The following is a 15,051-nucleotide window of genomic DNA, read 5'->3' as shown; positions in this document are numbered from 1 at the left end:
TACATGCAGGCAAAACATTCAAACACAAGCCAGGCGGTGGTGGTGCACGCCTTTAATACCAGCATTCGGGAGGCAGAGGCAGGTGGATCTCTGTGAGTTCAAGGCCAGCCTGGGCTACAGAGTGAGTTCCAGGAAAGGCTCCAAAGCTACACAGAGAAACCCTGCCTCAAAAATACAAAACAAACATTTAAAAACATAAATAAAAAATGGAGATATAGCCAGGCATAGTGCCTTTAATTCCAGCACTTGGGAGGCATAGACAGGCAGAGCTCTGTGAGTGCAAGGTAAGGCTGGGTCTACATAGTGAGTTCCAGTACAGCCAGAGCTACATAATAAGACCTTATTTAAAAAGAAAAAAAAAAAAAATAGGGGGTAGGTGGAAAGATGGATCAATGGTTAAGAGCACTTGCTGCTCTTCCAGAGGATTGGAGTCTGGTAACCAGCACCCATGTCAGAGGGCTCATAGTTGCCTGTAACTACAGCACCAAAGGACATCTAATAGCAGCACACACACACACACACACACACACACACACACACACACACACACACAGACTATAAAACACTCAAACTTTTAAAAGTCCCACAGTCTTTAAAAGTTCCATCTCTAAATATCCAAAGTCTCTACATTTCTAAAATCACTGTAAAACTAAAACTTAAAAAAACAAACAAACAAAAACTTTCTTTAAACCCAGCACTCAGGAGGCCAGCCTGGTCTACAGAGCAAGTTCCAGGACAGCCAAGGTTACACAAAGAAACACTGTCTTAACATCCCGTCCCATCCTGTGTCTACCCCATACCCCCACCCCCCACCATCCCCCATCCCCGCAAAGAAAATCTTTAAAAGCTCCAGGTCTAGCAAGGGGGTGGTAGCATATGCACTTGGGGCAGGGGGCAGAGGGAGGTGGATCTCTGGGAATTTGAGAGCCGCCTGGTCGAGTTCCAGGACAGCCGAGGCTACACAGAGAAACCCTGTCTCAAAAGCAAAACCAAACCAAAACAACAACAACAAAAACCCTCAGTCTCTCAACTGTGGGTGTCAGTAGTGTACAGAGTTAAGTGTTTGACATCTGGGTCCCATTCATGATTCTCTGGGCTCCAAGGGACCTGAGCATCTAGCTCCACCTCTCAGGCCTGCCAACTGCAGCACACCAGCTCCACTCCATGCCTGCTGTTGGTAGACATCCCAGAGTACTGGCATCTCCAAAATGCCAGGGTTTGCTGCTGCAACTGGGCTGTACTTTGACCAATAGCCTCTTATACCCTCTCTTCAGGGACTCCAGCCCTGCCACACAATGCCAAGTCTCTACTGGTCTCCATGATCCCTTCATGCCTTCAATACCACCTTGAAGACTCTTACACATTACCAGCATAAGATACAGCTTTGGCTGCCTCTGGACCACAGTCTCTGTATGCCTACTCTGAGGATACACTTCCCAGAAGATTCAGCCTCAGTGATGATGTCTTGTTAATCATAGTTAGTTCTCCAGTCCCAGCTGACCAGCATCCATTGTCCCAACAAAGCAAAGATTTTTACTCCAGTGGTGTTGGTCTCTTATTAATCACAGCTGATTTTTCAGTCTCACAAATTCTTAATTCAAAATATCACTTGACGGGTCTCCATCATCTGTAATACTGTCAGCATTTTCTAGGTTCCCACAACAGCTCATTGAGTTCTAAACACTTAATGGCCTTTCTGGAAGCCACAATCTTCCCCAAAACATGATTAGGTCTATTACAGCAATAAACCACAATTCTGGTACCAATTTCTGTCTTAGTTAGGGTTTCTATTGCTGTGATTAAACACCATTATTGCAGCCAGCACACCCTTGAGCATCAAAGGGACCTGGAGAGGCAATGGTAGACAGATACATAGGACTCTGGGTTAACATCAAGAATGAACAAGGGTAGGCTGTGATGGTTTGACAGGTGGGTGACAGTGGGAGCTGCTTTTTGCCCAAGTGTACACAGCAAAGACAAGCATGACATTGGTGCCATTCCATCCAACAGCCAGGCCTGGGAGAAGTTAGCACTTACATTGATACTCCTATGTGTATAAGAATATCTGCTCCATGTAGGAGCTCAGAAATTGGCCCATACATTTTAATCAGAGATAAAATGGGGGGGGGGGGAGCATCACATTGAGTAAACCACCAGGAATATTACATTCTTGGTGGTTTGTAAGTTGGGATCTCTATTTATGCAGCTCCAGAGACTGTTATGAGTACTCAAGCAAAACAAAAGTCTTGAATGATTATAGTGTTGTAGCAGTTCCCAGCCCCATGCTAAGAAACATGTCTCCAGGAGATGTCATACTAGTAGGTCCCATGCCACCAGGGTTTCTTCAACCTTTTATGTCATCTTGGTATCCTGAAGGCCCAAGGCCCCCTTTGAGGGTACTTAATCAGGTACTTGGAGGTGTCCCATGAGTCAGCCATTACTCCCCAGCAGAATGGACCCACACGACAAGGACATCCAAACATGGATGGGCCAATGCAAAGAATGACTCCTCCAAGAACGATGCCTTTAGGACCACAGAACAATGGAGATGTGATGAAACCTACTGAATACTTTAAGGTGGCCCTGGAATGCATGGGATGAACATGGGTCCAGATGGTGGTAGACCCTGGCCAAACCCAACAAATGCCAGTTTAATACCGTATTCCTCAGTGTCTCTTGGGAATTAAGTAGGTCTTCCAGGATGTAGAGAGCTACCAGGAACACCCATCATACCTAGCACAGAAGAACCAACCAATTCTAGAGATAACATGTACACTTTAATGAATGGAGTATCTTCTGGGCCTAACAGACTAATTTTCCAATATGCCCTGGGTAAGATGATCCCATGGATTAGAAGGATAGAGACCCATCACATGAATGGCTCTTTAGGCTCAGGAAATATGGAGAATATTTCCAAGAATTCTCCCAATATGAGCCTGAGTAACCAGCTGGCCACTCCAAGGCATGACAGTAAAATGGGGGCAGGAAATTTCTTAAATCATTTTCAAAGTAAGAGTTACTCCTACAGTATAGCTTGAGTGTGTGATACATTACCAAATCTCAAGAAAACTACTGAGTCAGCCCTTCACAGAACTACTACAGAAGAAAACTACTCATCAGTGTATAGTTAAAAAGGGAATCTCAGTCACACCAAACCAACCTTCTTAGTTCCTGCTCTCTCCCCTATTTTGTGAAGAAAGCAGATCCAAATGTGATTCAAATAACTGAACAGAGTGGTGGTGTGTGACATTTTGTTTGTGTTCTGACAAATAAAGTTTGCCTGGAGATCAGAGGGTGGAGCTAGCCAATACTTAACCATAGAGGTCAGGCAGTGGTGGCTCACACCTTAAATCCCAGCACTTGGGAGGCTCACCTTTAATCAGGAGGTGGAGTCAAGATCTCAGACCCATTTGGTCTGAGGATTCATAGAGGTAAGAAGTTTCTAGTGGCTGCTGCTCTGCTGCTCTGATCTTTCAGGTTATTACCCCGATATCTGACTCCTGGTTTTAACTGATAAGACTAATTAGGATCACACTTCAGAGTGGCACATTAGAATTGTCCTAAACCAAACTACAAACAATTTTCTGTGTATGTACATGAGTGGAAAAGAATGTATCATATATGTAGACCATACACATATACATATATATGCATCAACCCACAGGGCATTGTAAGATGCTACATGACATTTTTGTTTGTTTTTTTCAAGACAGGAACTCACTATGTAGCCTTCACTGTCCTGGGATTCACTGTAGACCAAGCTACCTTGCCTCTGCCTCCCAATTTCTGGGATTAAAGGTATGCACCACTAAGTTTGGTGCCTGGCTACATAACGGCTTAAGTAGAAGTAAATTGGGAATTTTACCCCATCCTTTTATGTCACATTTCCATTTTGATTTTTGTTTTGTTTTGTTTTGTTTTTGTTTTTCAAGACAGGGTTTCTCTGTGTAGTTCTGGCTGTCCTGGAACTCTCTCTGTAGCCCAGGCTGGCCTTGAACTCACAGAGATCCACCTGGCTCTGCCTCCCGAGTGCTGGGATTAAAGGCGTGTGCCACCACTGCCCGGCTCATTTTGATTTTTTTAAAGATGTATTTATTTATTATGTATACAGAAGAGGGTGCCAGATCTCATTACAGATGGTTGTGAGCTACTATGTGGTTGTTGGGAATTGAACTCAGAACCTCTGGAAGAGCAGTCAGTGCTCTTAACCTCTGAGCTATCTCTCCAGCCTGTCCATTTTGATTATTAAAGGTTACTCCTGCAACTTGCTGAACTATTTTGTGCTGTGTATATCACTGCTTTTTTTAAAAAAATAACTTATTTAACTTTATTTTATGTGCATTGGTGTAAAGGTGCCAGATCCCCTGGAACTGGAGTTACAGACAGTTGTGAGCTGTCATGTGGGTGCTGGAATTGAACCTGGGTCCTCTGGAAAAACAGCCAGTGCTCCTAACCCCTGAGCCATCTCTCCAGCCCCGTATATCACTGCTTTATAGCTTTATACACACACACACACACACACACACACACACACACACACACACACATACATATATATGGTTTTTCAAGACAGACTTTCTCAATATAGCTCTGGCTGTCTTGGAACTTACTCTTTAGACCAGGATCTCAAACTCAAAGATCCACCTGCCTCTGCCTCCCAAGTGCTGGGATTAAAGGCATGTACTGCTACCCATGGAGTGGTCCACTTCAGTGTTTCACTATGCCCCTGCTTACATTATTAATGCATTGAGTAATGTGACCAAAAAAATACATGAAATATGGTATACGGTGTTAGTGTAATGAAAAGTTTGGTAAATGGGGTAAGAATAAGAAGTGATAAGAAGAGCCAGATGGTGATAGCGCACACCTTTTAATCCCAGAGCTTGGGAGACAGAGGCAGGCAACAGCCAGGGTGCTGTGGGATGTTCTGTATGTCAAATGTGTTGCTCTGATTGGTTAAAATAAATAGGGACAAGGAGGAGGAGAATTCTGGGAAATAAAGGCTAGGAGAGAGACACTGTCAGCCACTGCCATGAAAAGCAAGATGTAAAGTACTGGTAAGCCACAAGCCATGTGGCAAAGTATAGATTAATAGAAATGGGCTAAATATAAGAGTAAAAGCTAGACAATGGTAGGCCTGAGCTAATGGCCAAGCAGTTTAAATAATGTAAGTGTCTGTGTGTTTATTTTACAAGTGGGTTGTGGGACCATGGGGGCTTGGTGGCACCTGTAGAGAAGCTCTTCAGCTACACCAGTACACGAGGATTACACAGAGAAACCCTGTCATGGGGGGGCAGGGCAGGGCAGAGGGAGTGATATGAAGTTTACATGTGGTTGAAATTCAGGAAGGTGTCCCTCTTTTGTTGTATTCTGGCATCAGTTCATAATATGGCTTTACCAGTCCTGTTAGGATCCAGAAAAAGCCTGTAAGAGAAAGCACAGGTGGCTAGGCTCCAATTTATGAAGGGAATGGGACCTAGACATTGGCTAGGTATTTGAATGAGTTTAAATAAAACCATTAGGTTGGATAAAACTTCTTGTTTCTTGCCTCCTCCTCCTCCTCCTCCTCCTTCTTGCTCTTCCTCCTTCCCTCCTCCTCCCTCACTCCTCCTCCTCCTTCTTCTGTAAAGGGTAAGTGAAAATCTTTAAGCCAGTAACAATAGCATGGTAGTTTTGAGTTTGTTTTTTCACTGAAATCTGTTTGTGAGTTTACGATCTCAGTAGGAAGCCTGTAGGTGGAAGTTTCTGTCCCTCTAGCAACTCCCAAATACCTGGCAGCCACTTCCCAAATAATTGATGCAGAGGCTTATATTAATTGTAAATAGTTGGCCAATAGCTCAGGCTTATTACTAACTAGCTCTTACACTTAAATTAACCCATAATTCTTATCTATGTTTAACCACATGGCTTGGTACCTTTTCTCAGTACAGCATTCTCATATTGCTTCCTCTGCATCTGCCTGGCAACTCCTGACTCCACCCTTCTTCCCAGCATTCTTAGTTTTTTCACCCCGCCTTTACTTCCTGCCTGGCTACTGGTTAATCAGCATTTTATTAAACAAATTTGAGTGACAAATCTTTACAGTGTACAAGAGGATTCCACAACATTTCTCCCCTTTTGTCTAATTAAAATGAAAGGTTTTAACTTTAACATAGTAAGTTTATATACAGCAAAACAGTTATTAAGTAATAATTACAGTTACAATATCTAGTCCATTTGTATTTGACAAAATTAGAAAAATTTTATTATCTATCTTATCTTGGTGAGTCTAAAGTTTCACATCTAATTTACCTTTTTATCATAACTAAGAAAACCTATAATTATAACTATCAAGTCTTCAACTCCATCATAGACCCCAGAAGGGTAAAATGTTACCTAACAACAGGGACATCTCTCTGGTGCATGCCTTTAATCCCAGTACTCGGGAGGCAGAGTCAGGCAGATCTCTGTGAGTTCAAGGCCAGCCTGGGCTACAGAGTGAGTTCTAGGAGAGGCTCCAAAGCTACACAGAGAAACCCTATCTCAAAAAACCAAGAGAGAGAGAGAGAGAGAAAGAAAGAGAGAGAGAGAGAGAGAGAGAGAGAGAGAGAGAGAATTCTGTAGATGAATTGCTAAATGGTCTTATTCATAAAAAACAAAACCTGGAGCCAGATTTTGGGCTTAAAACCTGAGAAATCAGAAGAATAGGAAAAGCCACAGCCAACCTCACCTTACCAGCCCTCAATCTTCCCAACCTCCCTCAATCAGATAATGGCCCTGCATTTACTCCTTAAGTCTCTCAAACTCTAGCTAAAGCCCTTAATATCCCATGGCGTTTCCATATTCCCTACCATCCCCAGTCTTCAGGCAAAGTTGAATGAACTAATTGTTCCCTCAAAAACATTCTGAACAAACTCTCCCAAGAGCTTCATACTGATTGGATAAAACTCCTACCATTGGCTCTCCTGCGATTAAGAGCCCTTCCAAAAAAATCCCTCCTCATCTCCCCTTTTGAGCTCATGTATGGATGGTCGATTATGCCTCCTGGTCTCACGTCTCAACCATTACCTCTCCCTGATCATCTCCTTATCCCTTTATAACACTATCTCCATACCTTTCTTTGGAAATTCTCCCAGCATCATTTGCCTCAGCCTCTCCCAGGTCCTCTTCCCTCTCCAATTAACATTGGGGACCTGGTTCTCCTCTCTCCTCCAGGACACAATTCCCCTGCTCTTGCTCCAAAATGGACAGGCCCCTTCAGGGTAATCCTTACTACTGTAACTGCTGCTAAGCTTAAGGGTATCCCTCACTGGATTCACCTTTCCCATCTCAAGTCGTTTATACCACCAACTCAAGATGATCTTTTGATCCCAACAGGACCTAGTCCTCTTAAGTTTTAGAGGATACCAAATTCGAACAGCCTGCCTCCTATCTTAGAAGAATGAGGCCACACTCATCTGTGAAGATTCAAGCCCAACCCTATCAGGTCATACCCTCTTCTTATTCTATTTCTTTCTACTCACCCAGTGCTGGGATTAAAGGCTTGTGTCACCATGCCTGGCTCTGTTCCTCAGTATGGCCTTGAACTCACAGAGATCCAGATGAATCTCTGCCTCCAGAATGCTAAGATTAAAGGTGTGTGCTATCATTGCCTGACTTCTATGTTTAATATAGTGGCTGGCTTTTTCCTCTGATCCTCAGATAAGCATTATTGAGGTGCACAATATATTGGGGGACACAATATATCACCACTGCTGTGGATATTGATCTGTATAAATAAAATGCTGATTGGCCAGTAGCCAGGCAGGAAGTATAGGCGGGACAAGGAGAGAGGAGAATTCTGGGAAGTGGAAGGCTGGGGGAGAGTCGCTGCCAGCCACCGCCATGACAAGATGTAAGGTACAGGTAAGCCACAAACTAAGTGGCAAAGTATAGATTAATAGAAATGGGTTAATTTAAGATAAAAGAAGTAAATAACAAGAAGCCTGCCACAGCCATACAGTTTATAAGTAATATAAGACTCTATGTGCTTACTTGGTTGGGTCTGAGTGACTGTGGGACTGACGGGTGAGAGAGATTTGTCCTGACTGTGGACCAGGCAGGAAAACTCTAACTACACACCACAATATTCATACCTTATGAAAAAGTTTTAAAGAGTCAAAATAAAACCAAAGGATTATGAAATTAGTGGCAATAAATAGTCCCTACACTTTTGTTTTTCTTCTGTTCCTTATCAAAGCCTATTAATGCTAGGAAAAGGCAAGACCTGAGTTTTACATTTGAAACATTTAGAGGCCTTGTCAGAATTTGTATTTTTATTATTGAAAGAAATAAGGTGGTAGCAATCTATTTATTATCCTGTCTTTTTTAGCTTATTATAGAAAATTAATGAAGTCCATAAAGGTCTCTGTAGATTTTTTGTCTGTTAGGAAAAAAGCCCCTAACTGTGTCTTAAAATCAGGGACTTTTATTTTTATTTATTTATTTACTTACTTACTTAAAGCCCTTGTGGCAGTTGATGAGACTGTTGGTAGGCTCCATTGTTTGTTTTTTTATTAACCAATTGAGGGCTGGAAGCTTATTGAGCCTCAGTTTTGAGACTTTTTTATTTAAGAGACTCGGGTTATTCAACTTTTAAAGCTTTTAAATGTGTATCATCAGCAAGCAACACATCTATCCTTTGTATCCAAGGGTACTGCCAGAATGTTTTTAAGGTAAAAGCAAACTTTCCCCACCCCTTCCACTATAGAAGGAATGGCCAGACAGCTTCCTGGGATCAGCTGGTAGTGGGAGCTTATTTGCTGCTGCTGCAGCAGGTGGCAGGGCTGCTGAATTGTCTGCCATAGAACAAGGAGGCCCCACATGAATTGTGCATGCAAAGAGATGAAATTTTACAAACTTTTTGTTGTTGTTGTTGTTTTTCAGGACAAGGTTTCTTTGTGTAGCACTGGCTGTCCTGGCACTCCTGTGAAGTCTGATTTAACCCTTCCTTAGAATGACCTTGTTTCAGCTGTTCTCTGGACTTCAAAAATAATATTTCAGCCAGGTGGCGGTGGCACAAGCCTTTAATCCCAGCACTCGAGAGGCAGAGTCAGGTGGATCTCTATGAGTTTGAGGCCAGCCTGGTGTAGGGAGAGAGATCCAGGACAGACACCAAAACTTCACAGAGAAACCCTGTCTTAAAAAACCAAAACCAAAACCAAACAAAACAAAAAACAACCCAAAACCAAAAACAAACTTCTTTTTTTATTTTTATTTTTATCTTGGTCACTTTTTTTCTGAACTAAAGACTTCATGCTGGGCTGTTGAGAGAGGACAAGGAATTTTAATTTTCCCAGCAGTTTGTTGGTCCCTGGAGGGCATCTTAGACTTATCTCAGGGCCTCGAAACCATCAGCACTCCAATTCTAAACAATTTTGCAGGAACCATTCACCTTGCTCATGTTTTCATTTTATAGTTCTTTTTATTCTCTGATAGTTTTCAGCATCTAATGTTCCGTCTTTTGTAAACCATGGATTATGCTCAATAGTAATGTCCATGTATTGATCTAAATCATCTTTATTCATTTTATCTTCAACATATGATTAAGAAGCTAGTGTGATGGTGCACAACTTTAGTCCCAGCATTTGGGAGGCAGAGGCAGAGGCAGAAGGAGTTCCACAAATTCAGCCTGGTCTAAATAGGGAGCTCCAGGACAGCAGGGAGACACCCTATCTCATACAAAAACAAAAATATGGTTAAGTAAAGAGATATTTCCAAACACTTTCTGAATTCCCCTTGTTCTCAGGTACTTACTCGTTTCAAGTTTGTGTGTAAGTGTCCTGGTAGTATATGGAGACCCTTTTTCCTTGGTCATCCAGTTCCTAGCGAAGAAAGGTCAATTCAGGTCAGTGTGGAAAACAAGAACTGGCCCCTTTAAGAAGGACTGCTCCTTGCTCTTAGAGTTATCCACAACCCCCATCCCAAGAGATTGCAACACTGGTTCAACAGAGAAGCAGTTGAAGTGAGATGGGGGATGTGTCTAGTCCATTAACATTTGGCAGATTCAGACCCCAAAACTCCATAATTTATCCTATTTTGATGAGTCCAAAATGTTGTACCTAATTTGCTTTCTATCCTAACTTGTATTACCAACCAAAAACTATCTTTTGATGTTTTTCAAACTTATATACTTTACAGCTCTTTAGTGAGTTTCTTTTCTGAATTTGTTAACAAGGAAAACTGTAACTATAACTATCTAATCTTCAACTCCCTCAGAGACCCAAGGAGGAAATAATATTAACTGAGTAAGGAGGAAGTGCAAACAAACAACTTTCAAAAAATGTGAGAAATGACAGAAATAGCCTAGACAGTCACCCCAGGTTCCTCTGCAAAGTTGGGGCATCCATCTTTGGCCTATAAACCTAGCATATCTGAGAGACTCATCTGTGAAGCAGGATTTTCTAAAGAGCTGTCCTACCTTGTCAGCAGGCAAAGCAAGGGCACTTTCTTGCCCAGTGGCTAACTTTTGCCACAGTGAAAGTTACTCTTCAAAAATAACTGTTTCAGGTGCTATTCCATTGCACATCAGAAGTATTGGATATGATTTTTCTTGTATTAGTTATAAGCTTTTAAATTTTAGACAAAAAAGGGGAAATGTGGTGGTATTGTGTCCCCCAAAATATTGTGCACCCTAATAAACTTATCTGGGGTCAGAGAACAGAAAAGCCATAATATTAAACATAGAGGTTAGGCAGTGGCACTCACACTTTTAATCCTAGCATTCCAGAGGCAGATATCCCTCTGGATCTCTGTGAGTTCAAGGCTACATTGGAAACAGTCAGGCATGGTGACACATGCCTTTAATCCCAAGAAATCGAGCCTTCTTCACTTTAATCCCAGGGAGTGAAGACCAGAAACTAGAAGCATTTGGCTGGTTAAGCATTCAGGCTTTCGAGCAGCATAGTTTAGCTGAGAGCCATTTGGATGAGGACTCAGAAGCTTGCAGTCTGAGGAAACAAGACCAGCTGAGGAACTGGCGAGGTGAGGAAACTGTGGCTTGTTCTGCTTCTCTGATCTTCCAGCATTCACCCCAATACCTGGCCTCAGGTTTGATTTTATTAATAAGAACTTTTAAGATTCATGCTACAATATATGTACAGATTTTCCCAACAAAATCAATCTCAAATTTGTATCAATATATATAATTTGTATACAATATACAAAAACCAAATCCAATGTAAAATATTTAAAATTAGTAGTTGCCTTTTAAAAGTAAATTCAATAATCTACCTTTTTGTCTTATCAAGGAATGGTTGTTCCAAAGAACTAGAAGCAGCCCACGACAAAGTAATTAGTCTCCGGACCTGTAACATTCCAGTTTCTTCACAGTACTGCAGTTTTAATTCATCAATCAGTCTCTGTGGATACAGCTTCTTTCTAGCAGTGAGCAGCACAGGGACCTGGAAAGTAGAGTAATGGTAGACAGAGACACAGGATTCAGAGTTCACCTCAGGAATTGACAATTTTAATTTTTCCCATCCCTATGCAGGATGTTGTCTAGCTAGCTTTCTTCCTAGCTTTCACAGTCTCTCCCTGCTAGCCTCGTAAGGCCATGAGGTATGAGGGAGCTCTATCAGCCTAAGTACCCTAATGGGAAGGCCCCATGGGGCTTCTGAAGAAAATTGGAGATGGTCTTCATCAGTGCCCACCTTGGACTCTTATCCTCTGGGGCTGGGACAGGAGACCAAGGATATTAGATAAGAAGAGATGTATTGTGGGAATTCATTCCACCAATAGCTTTTGGGTACAAGCATTGGGTGTGGCTTCTGGTCTGCAAATGTGACCAGTTAAGGGGAGAGAGAGGGAGTCATGCTTTCTCTTGGGGTGAGGAGATTGGGCATCGGAAAGCAGATTGCAGTTGGTCCCCATCAGCCTTGAGAACAGAAGCTGGATCAGCTGCCGATCTGCAGCACATCTACCTTGCTTTTTATTAGTGAGACTGTTTCCCCATCACACCCCTTAATAAATTGATATATATCAGGGGTTGGGGATTTAGCTCAGTGGTAGAGCACTTGCCTAGTAAGCACAAGGCCCTGGGTTCGGCCCTCAGCTTAAAAAAAAAAAATTGATATATACCTATGGGCTCTAGCCTCAGAGATGAGACATCAGTGCGGCCATGCAGAAGATTCCATCTGTTCAGACAGACACTATGGCAGCAAGAATGCCAACTCCTTTACTCCTTGCTTCTAGGGATAAAAGAGGGCCCTGAGAAATGGGTGACTGCATGTGTATGTGTGTAGCTCATAGAACATATGGGCAAGCTAATGTAAAGTACTGTCTCCTAGAACAAGTGCTTCCAATAATGGCCAGAACTGTAACTTGCAGTTGAAGGTGGTTGTGCAACATGGCTGAGTACCAGATCCAGGGGTCAGAAGGAACTGAGATATAGTAATGACCAGGTGAGCCTGGTGGGTAACAGTTATAGGTCAATGCGGTTAGAGTTCTCAAGTCTATGCTGAGCATGAGGAAGCCCTAAGCTAAGAGTCCCCAATCTAACTCTACTGGATTTGGTGGCTTCCATGTCCCTTAACATATTTTGCACAATCTAAGCCTAGGCTCTTCTCAGTTCACAAAAGCCGTGTGTTCTGGTTTCTTCCTTCCTTCCTTCCCTCCCTTTCTTCTTCTTCTTCTTCTTCTTCTTCTTCTTCTTCTTCTTCTTCTTCTTCTTCTTCTTCTTCTTCTTTCTCTCTCTCTCTCTCTCTCTCTCTCTCTCTCTCTCTCTCTCTCTCTCTTTTTCTGTCAATTGACACAAGCTGAAAGGACCAAACAGAAGCCATAACAGGTTGCTCAGTCTTCTCTCAGAGATCAGACCTCAATTTCAGTTTCTGGGAGGGCCATGAACAAAAGACACAGTCCTTGCAGTAGTTCCCTTTCTGCATGTACTCTGACCACCCAAGGTTCAGCCAATTGTTTACTGTCTGGGACCTCTCACCAACTTAGAGCTACATGCACAGGTCAATGTGAAAGTTTGGGCCACTGAGTCAGCCCCCACAGTCAGTACATGCTAGGCCAGCCAGCCTCCATGGCAGCTCAAGGCAAAGCCTGGGACTTGTTCAGGCCTGCCCCCAAATGGATAACTGTAACCCCCAACTAACCCTAGCCAATTAAAAGTTACTAACATGTTTGCCATTCGCATAAACCAATCCTGAGTCTGTTCCTATGTAATCTGTAGACCCCAAGCCCCCCATGCTTTAAACACCTTGCCCCATTGCTACTCAGGGTCTCTCCTGCTCTACTGCTGTGTCAGGCGGATGGAGAGTCCTGAATTAACAAGTAACAATTCAAAGACTCTTTGCTTTTGCATTGGATTTGGTCTCTTGGTAGTCTTTCAGGGACTCTGGGTACAACAAAGCTACATTCATTTGGCAAGAGAGAACCTCAATTGAATAAATACCCCTGTAGTATTATAGCTCTGAGGAGAAAGCTTTATTGAGAGGGAAAAACAGGAGAGTGGCTGCCTCTGCTCCAGTGAGAAGCAGCAGAGAACTGAGCCGAAGATGGGCTTTATATAGGGTTTCTGGCAGGGGAGAGCAGAGCAATCCCAGGATACCCTGGGATTGGTGGAATTTTTGTGGCCTGATCTTGGGGCAAGCTCAGGAATTGGTGGGATTCTTTTTCTTGGCCCTGTTCAAGGGTAAAGTCAAGGTCAAGGTGTTCTTTCCTTGGCCCTTTTATCCTACAGCTGCTCACCAGATTCACAAGTAGGTAAATCTGTGTGAGCATTTTCCTGATTGATGTGGGAGCGCCTAGGCCACTGTGGGTAGTGCTGTTCCTGGACAGGTGGTCCTGAGTAACATAAAAAACAAGCTGACAGTCTAGCGGTGGTGGTGTATGCCTGTAATCCAAGCACTCAGGAGACAGAGTCAGGTGGATCCCTGTGAGTTCAAGGCCAGACTGGTCTACAAAGCTACTTCCAGGACAGTCAGAGCTGTTACACAGAGAAACCCTGTCTCAAAAACAACAACAAAAAAAAATGAATGAATGAGAGACAGAAAGAAAGAGGAGGGAGGGAGGGAGGGAGGGAGGGAGGGAGGGAGGGAGAGAGGGAGGGAGGAAAGAAAGAAAGAAGAGAAAGGAAGGAAGGAAGAAAGAAAGTTGAGCAAGCCATAGGGAACAAGCCAATAAGCAGCATTCCTGCATGGTCTATGCTGTTCCTGCCACCAGGTTCCTGCCTTGAGTTCCTGCCCTGACTTCCCTTCATAATGCACCATAAGCTGCAAACTGGAATAATCCCTTTCCTCCCCAAGTTGCTTTTTGTTATGGTGTTTGATCACATAAATAGAAGCCAAAATAAGACACCATGTTCTCAACTTCAGACCTAGATCTGCCCAGCTCCAGAGCAGCTCCACTTACACTCCCACTCATGGCCTTCCTGATTCAAATCAGCTTTGGTATCAGCTTTTGTATTCAGTGATGCCTATTTCCTTCCCAGGCGCAGATTCTCTCCTCCTGCAACGAGGGTGGAAGCAGTAGAAAGTGTAGGTCCTCAGAAGTCCCTAAGAGTGGCTTTTCCCAAATGGAACTCAGTGTTACCAATCTTGCCCTTCCTTTCCTTCCCTGGGTACCTAAAACACTTGGGGTCTCTGTCCCACTCCAAGAATTTCCTTGCCTCTCCTGTTTGACTCTAATCCTGAATCATCAGTCCCTCCAAGTGATTCCTTTTTGCTCATCTGTGTCCACCCACGAGGGTCCCAGCAATGCGTGTTTCTCATCTGTGAACTCCACAGCCGAGCAGGGGCTCCAGCTCACTGCCCTAGGAAGCACTGGTAGAGCTTCAGTGGGCTCCACTGAAGAAGTCCAGCGGGAGCCTGCTGACATCCTAAGTTTCCTGGAGGAAATGAGCTTGGTTCAGAGGCAAGTCAAAGCCAGTAGTGTGTAGTGTATCTCAAGTGTGACCGGAATGGGCCATAGGGATCCATATAGGTCTAACAAGCCGCCAGTGGCTCTCATAGGACGGGTATTTGATGTACCAACAGCATATAATGTTCTGGTCGACTACATACACAGACTTGTGAACAGCACAACGCAAAC

The 15,051-nt window shown here is 43.3% G+C and overlaps 1 long non-coding RNA gene and 1 pseudogene across 1 annotated transcript; one reads left to right on the top strand and one right to left on the bottom strand.

Annotated features, from left to right (window-relative positions):
* Window positions 1–1,857: 1,857 nt before the first annotated feature.
* Window positions 1,858–3,038, top strand: LOC118578038 (annotated as a pseudogene).
* Window positions 3,039–5,210: 2,172 nt separating this feature from the next.
* On the bottom strand, window positions 5,211–11,995 carry LOC118578698. Its single transcript, XR_004944276.1, has 3 exons — window positions 11,251–11,995; window positions 9,775–9,842; window positions 5,211–5,424 (listed from the first exon to the last, which is right to left on the bottom strand). It is a non-coding gene; the product is annotated as an uncharacterized LOC118578698 (long non-coding RNA).
* Between the last annotated feature and the right edge of the window lie 3,056 nt (window positions 11,996–15,051).

The sequence above is a fragment of the Onychomys torridus genome, chromosome 2 (genome assembly GCF_903995425.1).
Source record: "Onychomys torridus chromosome 2, mOncTor1.1, whole genome shotgun sequence".
Taxonomy (NCBI): Eukaryota; Metazoa; Chordata; class Mammalia; order Rodentia; family Cricetidae; genus Onychomys; species Onychomys torridus.
This window is presented reverse-complemented; position numbering and strand designations above follow the sequence as displayed.